Source organism: Clytia hemisphaerica, unplaced genomic scaffold (assembly GCF_902728285.1).
Source record: "Clytia hemisphaerica strain Z4C2 unplaced genomic scaffold, Clytia hemisphaerica genome assembly, whole genome shotgun sequence".
Classification (NCBI taxonomy): domain Eukaryota; kingdom Metazoa; phylum Cnidaria; class Hydrozoa; order Leptothecata; family Clytiidae; genus Clytia; species Clytia hemisphaerica.
The window spans coordinates 3151994-3168923 of record NW_027103836.1 but is presented as its reverse complement, the minus strand read 5'-3'; positions in this window follow the sequence as shown (position 1 = coordinate 3168923).

Sequence of the window (16930 nt, the reverse complement as noted above, 5' to 3'; positions counted from 1 at the left end):
TACTTTCTAATGTGGTGGTTTTCTTTTTTTGCTTCAATGCCTGAGAACCAAAATACGTGCTGTTATTTTCTTTATTAATGGATATGGATTATTTTTTTGAACAGTAAGGTCAAAGGATTCGGAAAAAGTACTCGAAAAAATTACTGTGCAATTCGCAATTTTCTTTAGAAATATTCAATAGGTCCAACTTAAGGCTTGGGGACACGAGAAGTTTTTTTCACGTTGGTGCAATGCAAAATGCTCCACTAACACAAGAAAAAAAGTGCGTGTCCCATGGTTTCTTTTTTTGTTTCATTGGACAAAAAGTGAGGGAAATATCCAAAAGACACACTGATTTTGTCCCTTGGACAAAAGTGAGATTTCACTTTTATTGGTAGAAAGAAAAATGGGGTGGAGACATGAGAAAGCGTTTTAGGTTTGTGGGATGGAGCATGTTGCATTGCAACATCACGAAAAAACTTCTCGTGTACTGTTTAAAGTCTTGTAATCAAATGATTTCAGGTGTTGCTCAATTTGTTAAGGGAAAATTAATTTCTCCTGCATGGACTGATCTAGAACTTTATTGACTACTTCCCGGATCTATGCAGACATATTATTTTATACAGTATTTCCGAAGAAGTGCAAAGAAGTTTTGGTGCAACTTTCTTCTATCAGTAGATTTGGATGGCAGAGGATGTATGCTTTTCGTCCTTATTGGTACTCATCAGTATTTCGTAAAGAATCCTCCATCCCTGACCATTACACACGCGAATTCAGAACACTTGCATATGCTTTTTATGCAAAGGATAGATAGATAGATAGATAGATAGATAGAATAGTAGAATATCGAATTAGAGAGCGTCGACCGCAGCTCTTCCTGCGAAAAAAGGCAAGAGCCAAGGTCTGTGTACCCCCTCCCACTGATGGTACTGATAAAGGGGGAAGGGTGCCCTTCGGAATTTAACTACTTATTTATGAAAAATTATTTTTTTTAATAAATATGACATATGTATCGTTAACTGCTTTCCAGTTTTTATTTAAACTTGAGGCAAATTTCTATAAGTATCGATAGGCGAGACAAGCCAATATAGAAAACCAGTATGATATTGTTACAATGCTAACATTATACCTCATTTCAGACAGGCGAATTTGCATTTGTTAGGGCATGCTTTGATTAAAAGCCTCATTATTTACCATAGCGTTATTTAATGATATGTCTAGCAAATGATTTATGGTCGCATTAATAGGGTCATCAACTTTATTAATAATTTTGATACATCTTAGCAGTACATCTTACAGTGGTAGCATAGTCACACCACTTTTCTGCTAAATCTTCTTTATTCGTGTAATTAAGACTTTGTGAATTTTCTCTTGATAACAACACTCCTGTTTTAGCACATTTTAATACACTCTTCTCGAGATGCATAAATTTATTGTATTGTCCTCGTTTTCAAACAGATTTCATTGATAAAATGACAGCTTGTGTTTATTTTCGCGAGTGTTGTTAAAAAATGTTGTTGAAAATTGATAAAATCTTGCAGAATCGTGGTATTTTCCATAAGAATCGCAAAAGCAAGCACCCTTGTATAACTGACTGCTAACTTTAAAAGTCAAAGAGTTTAATCTCAAGCCCACAGTGAGAGCTGATTTGTCATTTTCCATAAAAACTTTTATTTTGTCAAAACACTATTAGACGAGCGGCCACACCTAGTTGCATGGTTAAACCACCACACCGCAACTCAATATATAAACGTTATTCAATGTGTATTTAATTGGTCTCATTTAACCGTTGTCTTATTTTGTGTAAGCCAAAGATAATTAGATAACCTATGCAACCGGCTATTTATTGAGGTTGTTTTATAAGACCAAAAGTTAATTATGTATCATTTTCATGATAAGAATTATGTTTGTAATTTCCTGTATTTTAGCGTTTTTTAAGTCTGTTAATGCCATTTTAATCATATTTGTGGAATATTTTATCCAACCGAGATTTCCATCTCATATAACGGTCATTAATCATTCTATTTGAACAGAAAAGGCTTTTTAAATTTTAGTGTGTGAATTATTTGGCGGTTACCCCAACCACTTCCAGGGAACACCTTAGAATGTCTTGATGACTTTTTATGGTGCACTTAATGTCAACAGACTATGATTTGTGATTTCTACTTCCCGTACATTATTTTATGCAATAATAGCTATGCAATATGCAACACTATGCATGTTTGTTTCAAGACTCCGTTAACAGGGGAATGGATCCAATGTCATGGGAGAAAAGGTTTTGTCATCCTCAATCCCTAGGATCTCAGGATTTAAAAGCCCAAAAATGTTCTAATATACTATGGTTCTAATAAGGCTGAGAATATAGCCTGGAAGCCAATTAACCCTCCCAAAAAGAAAAACCCAATGGAGCAAAGTGAACGTACTTAAATAGCAATTCTCGCGCGAGCTTTTATTCTGACAAATATTAAAGTACGGACCCAAAAGTGCCTATATATTTCGGTGGGGATTGCTGCAGAATGTTTTTCCTCGACTGTTTACCTCGATTCAAACATCCAGTATAACCGCCTAAGCTTTTAGCACAACAACTTAAATTTCTCTGAAATTTTCATTGAACCTTTTCTACGATTTGATTGGTCAGGATTCATCCAAGATCATTTTATATGATTGCCATGGTTTTAATTTTGTTCTCGTTGAGTGTGTGTTTAATGAGAGATCGGTCTTCACAGCTTGATATGTGATATTCATACGCTGTATCTTAAGAGAAGAAATTTTGGCGGGAACTTAATTTGGCGAATTTGGCGGATTTGGTGGTTTTGGTCAAAATCCGCCAAATTAAGTTCCCGCCAAATTTAATTTTTCCCGTCATCCGCCAAATTAAATTCCCGCCAAATTTAAATTGCTCTGTTTATTCCCCCAAAATGTGTGCTATTTCAGGCTTTAAAACAGGTAATTCCTTTTTAATGGCGTTCTTTGGACAAAATTCTCCTTCATTCGCCAAATTAAATTCCCACCAAATTTAATTTTTCAAGTTAACCGCCAAATTAAATTCCCTCTAAAAAAACTTTTTCGGCCATCCGCCAAAATAAATTTCCGCCAAAATTTCTTCCTTTAAGGTAATACCCACAGTAAGTTTTCCAAGTTTCAAGATAGCATACATTTGCAGCTTTAGTTGTTCCTGAATCTGAGAAAGTCCACAGTTAATGTCTTTAGGGGTTTTAGAGACTTTTTGGTTTGGCTTAAATTTTGCATTTCTTTTTCTGCTGACGGATACTTGATAGTGTTTTCATCACTTTCCGAGAAACATTCTTTGAATGGCGATTGAGATATGGGAGACAAGTTAATCAACATTTTACCAACTTTGCAAAAGATTTGAGCTCAACTTCGTGCGTGAATTTTGAAAGGAATTTATATAAATTGGATTTGACTTTTCAATATAGACGATCTTTGCTTTAAAACTGATACACTTTCAGACAAACTAATTAGAATCGAAGAAAAAGATTATTATGACAATGTTTAGTATTAATCTATCTATTTACTTGGAGGTCATTAGTTCATTGGATCATTAGTGATGTGCTCTTTGCACAAATAATCTGCATCTTTAAAAGCTTATTACTGCATACTCAGGGATTTTTGTTCGGGGGCGGTATTGGCCCTGAAAAGTAGTACATATATGTTTTAATTTTATTTCATTATGGTCCCTTGGGACTTCAAAACATGTTTTTGCAAAGTTGGAAACGCTGGCGAAAGCATTTAGGTAGAATTAAAGTGAGGCCATTTTGGCCCAAAGACCCTTTTACAAGTTATTCCTTATAGAAAAAAACTGATTATACCATCTGATGGAGCTTGATAAATAGATCTCCAAAATGGGGTCATCTGTTTGATTTGGTTGACTCAAATGTACGGTACGTTTTCAATAAAGCAAATTTTTATGCTGACATCAACAATTTTTTGAGAAAATCTTTAACAGAAAAAATCACTTTCAACAGTTGCGTCTCGAAGAGCACTATCGATTAGAGGGCTAGGGTTATCATGGCTAGGTCTCGAAATATATGAATTGGAAATTTTGCTGACTCGGCAGAAAAGGGCCAAAAACACCGAAAAGCATGTCTTCTTTTATCGTTTATAAATTTGGATCATAATCTTTTACTTGATATTCATACCGCAACCACTCATATCAATAAAAATTGGAAACTGGATTACTTTCAATTTTGTCATGACGAAAAAGAATTGATTCCCCAATTAGCATTCTAATGAGTTTGTCTGCGATATTCTTTAAGTGCTTAAGTTAAATTTCATCGTCTCTGCCAAGTTTTGTCGGGTTTCAATCTAATTTATAAAAGTGAATACCTAATAGACCACACTTATGATAGTAAGTAAGACTATTTGGAATTAGAAATTTGATTTTAATCAGTACTGATCCAAAATGATAAATTCTGAACCCACTCGCTCCTTTAGTAGGTCTACTCTTACAAGTATTCCCTATTAAGGAATATTCCCTTGGAATCGCAACTTACTCTTATCTCTTTGGAATTCCAGGCACTTTTTGATGGGTTTAGAATTTTTTGACGGGTTTTTTGTATATACCTTATACAGAGATGGTTGTTTCATTAAGAGCCGAATTGTTACGACTGAAATTATTTTGGCTAAGTAGCTTATATAATTTCATAGAGGAAATATATGCCATATTTTACACCTGTGGCGCGGTCAGGCGCGTGTCACTTGAGTATTAAATTTCCCCCCAAAACTCGATCCAATCGTGTTTTTTACACCTTTTTCTATTGTCTAAAGGTGGGAAAAAAGACTGGGATGGTTTCAGCGTGGTAAAAGAGAGAAAAAATGCCTGAACGGCAATTGGCAGCTATGGATGAAAAGGTGTATAGTCATTATATGATTCAGAAATTTTCAACAACCTTAAAAGGGCTTAACTAACTTTTCAACAAACAAAGATCACGTCTTATCTTTTCGGGTACGGAAAACGCCTTCTTGGTTTGTTAGTTTATTGCTACTAATTACATAAAGTTTTGTTTCATTCCGGATATGACTTGGCTGGCACCAGCAAAAAGGCTGCCTAATTAGTAACAAACAAAGTCATTAGATAACCTGGATAATTTTAATTTGATATTTTCAATGTTTTTCGTGATTGTGCACTTATGTAAAACCATTTCATCATGGATATTCTTAACTTTTTTTGGGAAAAATATTCTATTCGAAATAATATTCCCAAAATATTCTTACATAGGATCCTAATTCAAACTAGATTTAACATTTAGTACAAACGTCTCAAGCATAAAATGGCATTTTTGTAAAAGGACTGAGCTTTACTTGGGGGTAATTGACAATTTATAATTGAAAATGCTCTAAACATTGCATTCTCAGCTTGAGTAGGAAAATTCCATGATGGTGATATTCTTAGCATTATTCTTAATTTTTTGGCCATTTTCATCATAGACATTCTTATAAAGTATATTCTTATAAAGAGAAAAGCGTGCAACATTCAGTTTGAATTTGCTCGAAGGCCTTGTGGAATGATTTTTATAGTTTATCAAAAAATTCACCCGAAAAGGCGGCAAAATTGTATTTGATAATTTGATCTTTTTGGGCATTTTCGCTTTTTCATGGATAAATGGTCCAAAAAACATTGTTCTGTTCTATAAAGATATGTATCCAGGGTGGGGGGGGGGGGGTCGGTAGTAAAATCTCAGACATAATGACGTTTACTACGGTGGTGGTGTGACGAAAAATCGAAAAAGAATTTTACTACCCAGGGTAGTTAAATACTAAATTGGGTGGTAACTATGTGTTAAATGTTGAAAAAATTTTACTACCTGGGTAGTTAAAACTGGTAAAATTAGCAAATTTTAGCTATTTTTGTAATTCTTCAAATTTTTTGGATGACCACATTTCTGAAAAAATTTTTTCTGTTGAAAAGTTGTTTGCTGCAAAAAAAAAATGTGTTTAATTTTTCGTCAATATAAAAAAGACTTTAATTCTATAGGCAAAACATTAATTTTTGCACTAAGTGAAAAATGTGTCACAAAAATAACCATTTTTTAGCTTTTTTTGTAAAATCAGTCCGAAAAGAAACCAAAAAATAGGTGGTCCCATGACAAATTGTCCCAACAACTTTTACTACCAGGGTAGTAAATTACCTCTTCCAAGAGTCTGGGTGGTGGTATGTAAAAATTCGTAAAAATCCTTTTACTACTCATATATGTCTGAGATTTTACTACCGACCCCCCCCCTGATGTATCAAGAACTAAAACACCGTCGATTAAGCTGAGTCACGTGGCATTTTGTAGTAATGTCAGTCAGCTAACGCACCTTATTTGGCTAGTGTCTGTTCTGAAAAACTTGGAATCAAATAAAAGTTTTGGTCTAGTGGTGTATACCTATTTTCCTTTTCTTCGAAATTTAGGAATCTTAAGATTTACACACTAGAAATTATCTTTCCAACGAGGTGCTTTCCAATTAATTTTATTGATTACATATTTTCTCCTTGAAGAGCAATGTATCAATGTATTTCATAACAGAACGGTTTCTGTTAGAGATGTGAGTTATGAGGATTTAAAATTTTACATCTTAGAGAGTTCTAACCAAGTTTTAGCGCACCTCATTATTTTTGGGGAAATGACCAAATTTTGAGATGGTCAAAGAGGCTTTCCCAGGCTAATATTTTTCATTATTTTCTTGCTTGATCTCTCTTTCTTATCTCTCTCGTAATTGAAGCTTTATCTTTGATTTTGATAGTCTTACAATAATGAAATAATGCCACACCCTGCATTCTCTTATTGTGTTTAAGATTGATAGATTGAAATTAAGTTTGTACATAGGACCTTCATAAATCATCAGACAAGCATCAGAAGAGAAAATCAAAACAAAGTAATCAAGGCAATATTACACAAGAAGCTGGGCACATTAATAAACCTAATCCTCTCTGAATCCTTGCCAAACCAAAAGAAACAAAAGAAATTTCCTTAAATTGAAATTGTAATTAACATTTCGAAGGGGATGAAAAATATCGAATAACAAACTCATTATGTAACCTATTTGCAACCATATTTTGATTAGATCTCGATCGATTAGAACAGGTTGAAACGCTATTTTGTGAAACCCCAAAATGTACACAGGATTACTTTTCTCATACATGTTCTTTTGATCTATAAGAACAAAGCATAGAACCTCTATAAGAATATTGGAGATTGCATATGAAGCGCCCTTGGAACATTGAGAAACTAAGAAAATCATCGGTGTTCTAACAAATAAAATGCATATCATTATATTTTGAATTGCACCCAAGAAAGTTTGTTTAATTGCATTTCTACCGTCGTCTGGATGAGTCATTTTACTAAATATAGATATTCGGGTTTTTTTTGCTGATGTTTAAGAATGACTGATCCAATCGTTTCAATCAACTTTTTGGCAATATCGCCCTAATTACATTAGGTGTACCCTAGCTGTTTGTTAACAATTTTTATCTGCGAATAACAGTATATATTACTCTCTATATATTACTCTCAGGTAAGGGGTAGTTTGAATAAAAATGTCCTGGGTGGAACATTTTTGAAAAGGAGGCTAATACAATAGAATTAGGGCAAAAGAGGGAACTTTCAAAAACATTTCTCCAAAAATCTACAAGCAGGATAAGTATGTCCTGGGTGATAGATTTTCGAAAAATTAATTAGCGCTCCTCTGCTTATTAGGTACCCGAGAGTATAAAATCAGCTAGTGGTTTTATCCTTGTTGAAAAGATATTCATGAGTGTATTATCAAAGAAAGAAGAATACGCTGTTGATACCATTTTCACAAGTGTCGTACGTCTTAGGGTAAAGAGGGACTTACTTCCAAGGTGAGAACTTTCGAGAAGGTCATTCACTATACCAAGTGGGTATTTCAAAAGTAAACCATTCCGGGGGTAAATGGATGCTACGGGTATGCGCTGCCCTTATGGGTGAATGATTTCCGATTTTCAAAAATAGGGTGCAACCCCCTTGTCATCTCGCAGAACTAGCATCCCGCCCCGCGGGATACCACCTGTTATTGAGGCACATTACTAGTTCTAGAGGAGAGTAAAGTTTGTGACGGGATGAAATTTTATGAAAATAATTCTTGAAAATAACGCGAATTCCAAGCGTTCAAATTTAATGGTTTGTAATGTCAAATAGAACGCACTCTTTTTCTAGCTTCAAAGAAAGATGTAAGAACTTTTGTCTGTGTAAAAGGGGAAATTATCTCCCGTCAAAACTCAGCCCTCGCCTCACGTGATGAAGATTTCATAATAAATATAGTGGTAAATTAGTTGTGGGTCCGAAATGTTTTTTAAAATATGGTTTAATAGTCGATAATCTAATAATTCCAATATCTTGAGGACCTCGTATAGGTGAAATGATTGAAGCCGCTAGCGGATGTGATTTAAAGCGAAAAGCAGGATAATGTATCGGAATTAAAATAACATTTAAAGAAAAATTGTTTAGGAATCTAAAAATAGATAACAATGCCAAAAAATGCTGAATAATTGCGAAAATGGATATTACGATACTATTGCTTCGCAAAAATTTCTCTTTTGCTTTAATTATTCCGGTGACCGGTAGTAGGGTAAAAATAAGTTCTGAATTTGCATAATTTTGACTTCAGAATTTCTTACTTTTTTGTGTACTTAAATTATCCAGGAAAATTAAAATGTACTTAAATAGGGAGATTGTTTTTTTGCTCTCCCTCCCTCACTACTTTACGTTTAAAACATTGTTATATACAGATATGGGATGACATAATTTTAAAAAAGCTAATGGGCCTGTTTTTCTAAAGAAAATATTTATAAGATATCCTGTTGTCACGCCCTGACACATCATACATTTTTTTACAAGCACCAGTCAAAGTTTGCCAAGAGAAAATGCATAGCCACATTTGAGTAAAAAAAAGACCCGACGGTGTACTGTTTTAAAGAAAACGAAGGGATAAAAAGCTAATTTTTTCTGCCTCTTTTTCCATCTGCAATTTTAAGAATTTTTTAGAATAATTTTTCTCAAAGATTATAGTGCTCTGAATCTTTTAATGGTGTATACCATAATTTGATAGTTTTGAAGATTTGAAATTTGAAATTTTTATTGATGAGTAAAACCGATTTTAGTGCACACTGAAAGCGAATGGACTTTTGATTGTATTAGCCGACGATTATTTTTCCAATTTGGTGTAACCTAATTGTTCTCAGTTCACTTTTACGCGAAAAATCGCAAATAATTGATTATTCGTCAGTATTGATGACAAAACTAAAATTTTAATTTCTAGAGGATGGTTCATTGAAGTCACTTCAAACTCGGTCAAAGGATGTGTCTTATCAAATTCCATCTTTAAAAAAGTTTTTTAAAATGTTGATAACGTCACAGAAATGAGGATTTTTCGATTTTTGCTTGTCGTTGCTAAGGTTTTTTTTGTTACCCTCCGGAGTCGGATGTCGGACCACCTCGCTGGTAAGCAAGCAAAACCGCAATCGGAAGCGACCCGAAGGCTCCTCCTTCGATTGCTATCTGCCCGAATGTAAGGGCCACTCTTTCGACCTGAATTGGTTCGCCTACCCACAATCCTTCTCTTTAATTGCTTAGTGCCAAGCACAGAGGTATCAAGCCCCATTCCGTACGAATGGACGTAATTTTAGAGATTAACCGTCACCGGAGATTGAGCCGACGACTTTGCGCACCGTAGCCGAATGCTCTACCTTAATGGTTCGCTAACAGCGTTACTTGTTATATAAATTGTGTAAAATGGTAGAACCTTTACTTAATGATAAAGGTCCCGATTTCCCCCTGTCTCACCAAAATGTACTAGTAGCAAAAAGCTTTTTTTCTCAGTTATATCTGGGTCAAATATTTTAGTCAAAAGTTTTGCGTAGAAAAATATTACATAAATTGCCGGTAAAATGGCCCACGCAATGAAAAAACTTTGCCAGTGGTTTTTTGCTTTATGACAAATCTAAATACTTAAGGCGGGGCATAGTTAATTACTTTTGTAACATTTTGATAGCTTGTAACTCTTTGTTTACCGTTTGTCAAATTAGCAATACTTTTTGCCAATATCAACAAATTACCCTTTTCTCATTAAGAAGATGATAAATATCTATATTATAATTTCTGCTTATAAATACTTTTCAGTGCCGTAGCAACTGGGGGGGGCAAGGGGGGGCTATGCCCCCCCCAATAATTTTTTCAAAAATGGTTATTTTGCAAAATGCAAAGTTTTTCTTTTTTAATTTGTCATAATTGTCTCAATTGAGTGCATTTTCAAGCAATCTAGAGCTCAAATTTTCAAAATTTCCCCCCTCGGGCCAAACCATGGTTGGCCCTCGCGGTGTCACTAAACTTCAGCCCCCTCAATATGAAAATGCTTCCTACGGCACTGCTTTTTATGCAGATTTTCGTCTGTCAAGACCTAACAAGGAGTTAAGTTTAAATATGTATTTCTCTCAAATTGTGTCAAATAGTCTATACCCTGCTGCTCCGAAGTTCTATATTCCCAAAGTTCTTTTTGGGCTTCTACACACCGGCTATCATACGAACGATTTATTTGAACTTTGTCCGTAAGCTAAGAACAAATTGAGAACAACCTTAGCCTCGGAACCAACTCAGAAGTTCTTTTCTATTCATAGGCTCCCTGCTTGTGAACAAAGTGAAAGTTATTTTAAAGGTTCTTTTGTGTGAATTCTCTGAAAAGAAGGACCCGAATCGCTTAATAAAACTCTTTAAAGAAAGGACAAGAGGCTGAAGATATGCGCAGCTTAGTCAAAGCATAGAGGTAATAAAAATAGATGGAGTAACAACTTTTCTGTAATAGCCAGAGAAGTCATAAAACTCTTTAGAAATTTCTTTCAAATCGGCCTCCTTTGATTACCAATCCTTGATAGCAAAAATCAGTCAAGATATAGATTATAAGAACTTGAAACCTCGTATTTTTAGGTAAAATGAGAATTTTTTTCGAATAATAATTTCTTTATAGTTTTAAAAGAAGTTTTTATTTTTTCGGGAAACTTTCGAGAGGTAAACTTCTTCAAATTTTGCGAATTCTTTGTTGTTTGTGGAAGGTTCTTTGCTATAAATATCTTTAGATCTAAAATAGCAGCTGCCTCAAAATGTTTATATAGTTGAAAGATTGGCATTAATAAATATGTAAAAATTGACAAAAATTGCCGAGGATTCCCTGAGCAGCGAACATTTTAAATTCGATGTTCTGTGCTTATTCTTGCAAGGTTTTCTTATGTTTTATAAACAAAACTATCATCACACAATGAACAAATTAAAAATGTAGCGTGATTTTATTCAAATTGTCTTCGACTCAAGTATTCCCATGAGCGAAAGCAAAAGTTAATGGCTTTTTCCCAAAGCAACAAAGCAACAGTTTGCTATCAACGATACAATAGAATAGTAGGAGTGGTATCTCCATCTATATTTTTAATACCTCCATGGTCAAAGAGACAGCTACACTTTCAGATGAAAAATTTCATACAAATTCAAAAATTTTAAGGCCTTCGGATGTTCTTAACTTTTTTAGTTTTAAGCCTGAAAATGTTCTTAACATGTCCTTGTTTTCGCCATTTTTTGAGTATTTTTGTCCATTTTCTTAAGAAATCGGGTGTTTTAGGGTCCATGAAGCCTTAAAACGTTCTTAACTTGTTCTTAACATTTTGACCATCGAAGCCTTATGTTCATATAGTTTGTTTTTATAAAAAAAATATGTATATTCTCTTTTAAAAGACATCAGTAAGCTAATTATTCATTATTTTTTCCGTGATTCTGCATGCGATATTGTGCTTGCAAAGAATCGGAAAAAGGAATTAGCTTAGTACATCGTTTCACCGATTAATGATATCCCTCTATGTGGAAATCGATTTTTCTTTCTTTGTTACGATCTGTTGTTGAAGGGGTAACCCAATATCGACTGAGCGAAGAAAGAAAAGGAAATTGATTGATTTATTGATAATTAAAGTCAAGTTACTAACCATGATTGACGTCGCAGTTACTTACGACTACGTCCAAGATTTTCTTCATTCTTTCATTACACTTAAAATCATCAAGCCTGTCTGTTTTGTCTTTAGTTTTTAGACTATTCCTTGTTTTCTTAATTGTTGTTGCCTTTTTAACTCTTTCCTAAAATCTTCCGAAAACAAAAAGTTGCTTGTCATAAATGAACCCTCCCTTCACACAATCACGCAAAGTCTTTTTCCAAAAATTTCACACATTCGCTATAGTTCGGTCACGTTTTTTTTTCTCGAAGTTCAAGCAATTTCTGTTTACGCACTTCTTTTACAATTCGCGCTTTCACGTAAGTGAAAAAGCCCATTCACGCATGCACAAACCGCTGGGGGCATAAATTTAAAGTAGGACCTCTATGATATATTGAAACTTTCGCAATGAATTTTCTACTTTGTTATATTTGCTTTCGTTTGTATTCTCGTGTTTAGAATATTTAAATTGAAAAGTTTATGTCAGTTTATCGTCCCTATAGGATGCATATTGTATTCGCTAACATTGAAAAGGAAAAAAAATCTTTCTCAATAATTTCGCAACTTGCTTTCATCCTTATATTTTATTCTGTGCACATTTTTAAGAATAATCAAGAACACCCCAAGCCTCGAATGGCCTTATAAGACTATTTTATGTCCATTTTATTTAAAACATTTAAGACCTGACAATCACGAAAAAAATAAGGACAGCGCCAAGTATTAGCCAAAATTTACTGGTTCTTGGTAGAGGTTTTGTCTCCGGAATAAACAATTACACTATGGATTATTTCACTAGTTAAAAATAATTTTTATCGTCGAGGTTCCCGGATTATTCCATTGCCATCTTTTGCTTTTTCTTCTATATCACCTTGTCTCAAGTATGAAATTGATGTTAATTCCAACATAGACATGACAACATTAGATATCGGTTTATTAACTAGTTGTGACGTAAGCGTCCCAATACTGGTGAAAGACGTTGTTCTCATTGGTTCTTTAGCGGTCTATATTTTTCTATAAGACTCATCAGTTACTGTAATAAATTCAATATTAAAACTTGTTTTTTCGGTCAATACGGAAAATATTGACCTTAGCCAACACACATACCTCACAATAAGCTCAGTGTATTCTCTGGCTGCAGACAATTTTTCCCGTATTGACCTTCAAAACAGTTAATTATTGAAGTGAAGTAGAATTATGTAGTGGTGTGGTGATCATCGCTCTTAACTCCCGTCTGGGAGGTCCGAGTTCAATTCCTACTGTAGTACTACGGTTCACTTGGCAAGTTAAACATACCTTACCCGGGTCAGCCCATGCCATGTGAGGGGAATTGGGTACCGCTACTCTGACACAAGAGTGTGGGTGAAATGCCAGACATTGTGGTGTGTGGTGTCACTCATCCCGTTCTGCGCCTGCGATGAGCTACATGCTCTCCCGCGCAGTTCGAGTGTCACCACTATGCATCATGGTATCTGTGTCTCGCGTGCACAGAACCAGCGGTGTCTGGACAGCGCAAAGCGTTCCAACTTGAAAAAGGAGGATTCCCTATTTCGTAAAGAGTAGGAACCATTCGCCAGTAGGGAGGGCTCATATCAGTAGAACTATAAGCGCTCATTTTATTACACGTGTCCACCCCATGGCAAGTGAAAAAGCCCATTCACGTATTTCCAGCAAACCGCTGGTGACATTAAACAAAACATATCAAAAAACGGGGTGGTTATCGAATCACGAGTGAACTTATAAGGTAAGCGAGCCAAAACTATTTTTCCGTGCGTACACCGTGTTCCGTTCCACTCCGACTCGCTCCAATTGCGTGTAAACAGACCGATCCGGAACGAGTTTGGTGCGGAGCGAAACGGAACCGTAACATCTGAACATGATCTAAAAAAAATCTCTTGGAAAAGGAAGGATACCAGCTGTTGCTAAAATCTTCCGTAAACAAACTCGTTTAGCGCTATATGAACTTTAAATTCGATTTAAACTGTACTAATAGAAAGTAATCAAAACATAATTTTACAAAGCTATTATCCTGAAACAGTGTAGGTGTAAGATTTAGTAGCTAATAAAACCCTGGACGTCTTAAAGGTCGTGTTCAGACCAAGGTTTAAAGCAATTAGGTCTATATGTTTCTTTTATATTCCTTTTGTATCTAACGGCACGCTCCTCATTAGTTAAACCAAAGTTTAAAAAGGAATCACCCTCTGGTTTAAAAGAAAAGTTTTTACGATTTCGTTACAGTTTTCTGAATAGACGAAATCAGAATTCGCAAGTGAAAAGCATGCTCCTTTTGTAAATGAAGAAAAAAGAACGTGAAATTTATGACTTAGAGACGCTCGGAGCATCTCTAGCAGTAATGGCTTCAACGAAAACGAATTAGTATTTTGCAGAGGGATTCCCTGAAATCTTTTTTGTTTCAAAGTATCTCAAGAGAGAAGATGACATGATTTCAAGTTAGGAAAGGAGATTCCTCGAGATCGCCAATCGATGATGACAAAAGAAAAGTGATTATAATTGAATTCCCATATCAATAGAGTACTACTTAAATCTTAAACTTAAACTTTCAGGTCTGAACACGACCAAAATGGTTCAAAGTATGTTAGGGGTATTAAATAAACAAAAACTTTTAATTACTGATGTAAAATGTCCATTATTTTTTTAAATGGCGTTGTAAAATATGTCATTATTAGGTATTTAAGTGATGTTAATGACTTTACTTTGCTTTTACGAGCAATTCCTGGTTGAAGGACAGCTAAATTAGACCACAATGGTGATTTTAAAAGCAATAGAAAATTTCGATTGGTTTTAATGGGGTTTTCTAACAAGATTTTTTAAAAGATCATCAGTCTTTTTGGTTCTACCCTATCCATCAAAATTAATGGAAAAATTAAGGCCATTTAAGGTTCGAAATACAGGAATTAATGTTGACCAAAACTATACGATAATCTTGCTTTAATAGATATATTTTTCATCCTGATGTAAAAACGGGTATTTGATTTGCAACCAAGGAAGTGTTTATTTTACTTTTTTGAATCAATCACCAACACGGTATTAAAGATTCTTAAAAGATCTGGAAATATGGTGAACTTTCGCATCAAAATGTTACTAATTAAAAAAAACTTAACTCAATCAGTTTTAATACACGCAATACTCATGGACAGAATTTGCACAAATCTTAAAATCTGATGCAATACCGCATAGATTTATATGTGGTTTTTTTCGAAAAACCGTTAATATTAAGTTGATCGCAAAATCCACCATGTTTGCTTGTACAAATCTTGCAACCATGGTAATTTAATTATTTTGATCAACACCCCGTTATATTAAAGATGTTTGTTTACATTAGTTTAATTAGTTTAAACCATACCTGGAAAAATTTTGATTAGTTGTTGAACTATAAATTGCGTAAAAACTTTAATCATTTGCTTTGTTTATTGTTACTAAGGTTTCTCTAAGCGAAAAGGTATAATTAAGGAATGTCTCATAGTTACAGTTTAAATGAATTTTAGTATTGGAAACCCTCGCGTAAAACGGCCACAAAAAACACTTGAATCTAGTGTAAAAAGTAAACATCCGTAGAAAGCATTCATTCCAAACGTAAACTTACAACTGAACGCTCATTCTAATGGGAATTTTGAAAATCTCAACTTGAGTTTTTGATCTGCAAACACTATGGCTTGAAATCCACACCTAAAACAGGCAACTTTCCATCCCATCTGACATGTTGCTTTATTTTATCTCCACTGGCAAAACATTTCTTACTGCGTCACTGAGACAGGGTTGTTGTTTTAGGTAATGACCAATTTTTGAAAAGTCTAAATCGTCATCGTATTCACACTAAAAAATGGCCTCTGTTATTACAGGCCGAATATCATCCTGTATCGGCAAATCCCCCTATTCAGGGGGAATTCAGTGAGAGACGAAAACTAACCAATCACCCCACCAATAACTCAGATAAAGGCCGAATGAAGAAAAACACAACACACGTAAGAAATTTCAACGAAGAAATGACATCTCATTCTGACATCAACATCTGAACATTTGTCAATTACTTTTAGAGTATTTAGAAACTTGGGGATAAAGGAGAGAATTTAAAAGAGAAAGAAAACTAATTTGTTAAAGTATTAACAGGTCCCTTAACATGTATAACGATATCATCTGATAAGATCAATTTATACAGGAACATATGATCTCCATCTTTAGAACTCCTTAGTAATACCCCAGTAATAATTTAGCAATGTGCGATAAATCTCAAAGATGCTCACGTCAGGTCTCTTGAACGCCCTGTAATTTTCATTTTGTAGGTTTTTTGCCCTCCGGATATGCAACTCCAACTGCTTTACCAAAAGAGGTAATTTCAAAATCATTAATTTAATTTCCAAATTCGTTCATCTGTTTGGAGGGGAGTAGAATAGATCATGAGACATTTTTCAATTAAGTTTGGCGTTCACATATTTGGCTAACCCATAATCAGTTTTGGGGAAAATTTAGTCCCCTGCTAGTGATAAACTAACATAAACTAGAAATAGGATTGCCGGCAACCAATATCTGTAGGGCGGGAGGGAGGTAAAAAATTTCTGAGACTAGAATACCGCCATCTTAAACCTTGTTTGTGCTTTGAGAGTATAGCCAATATCGCACGGAACCAAGTGAGAAGTAAGGCTACTTGCAGGCGGGACGCCCCGGTAGTACCTCAGGCGGAATAAGTGATTTAGACGATTTAAAATTAAACTACGATTTAACTACTTATTGTTAAATAAACATTTAATTTCCAAATTCGTTCATCTGTTTGGAGGGGAGTAGAATAGATCATGAGACATTTTTCAATTAAGTTTGGCGTTCACATATTTGGCTAACCCATAATCAGTTTTGGGGAAAATTTAGTCCCAACCGAAGGTATCCCCAAAACAAGACAATGGTTGCAGACTGACCAGACAACGTAACAATAAAAGGGAGGAAATAACCAATAAA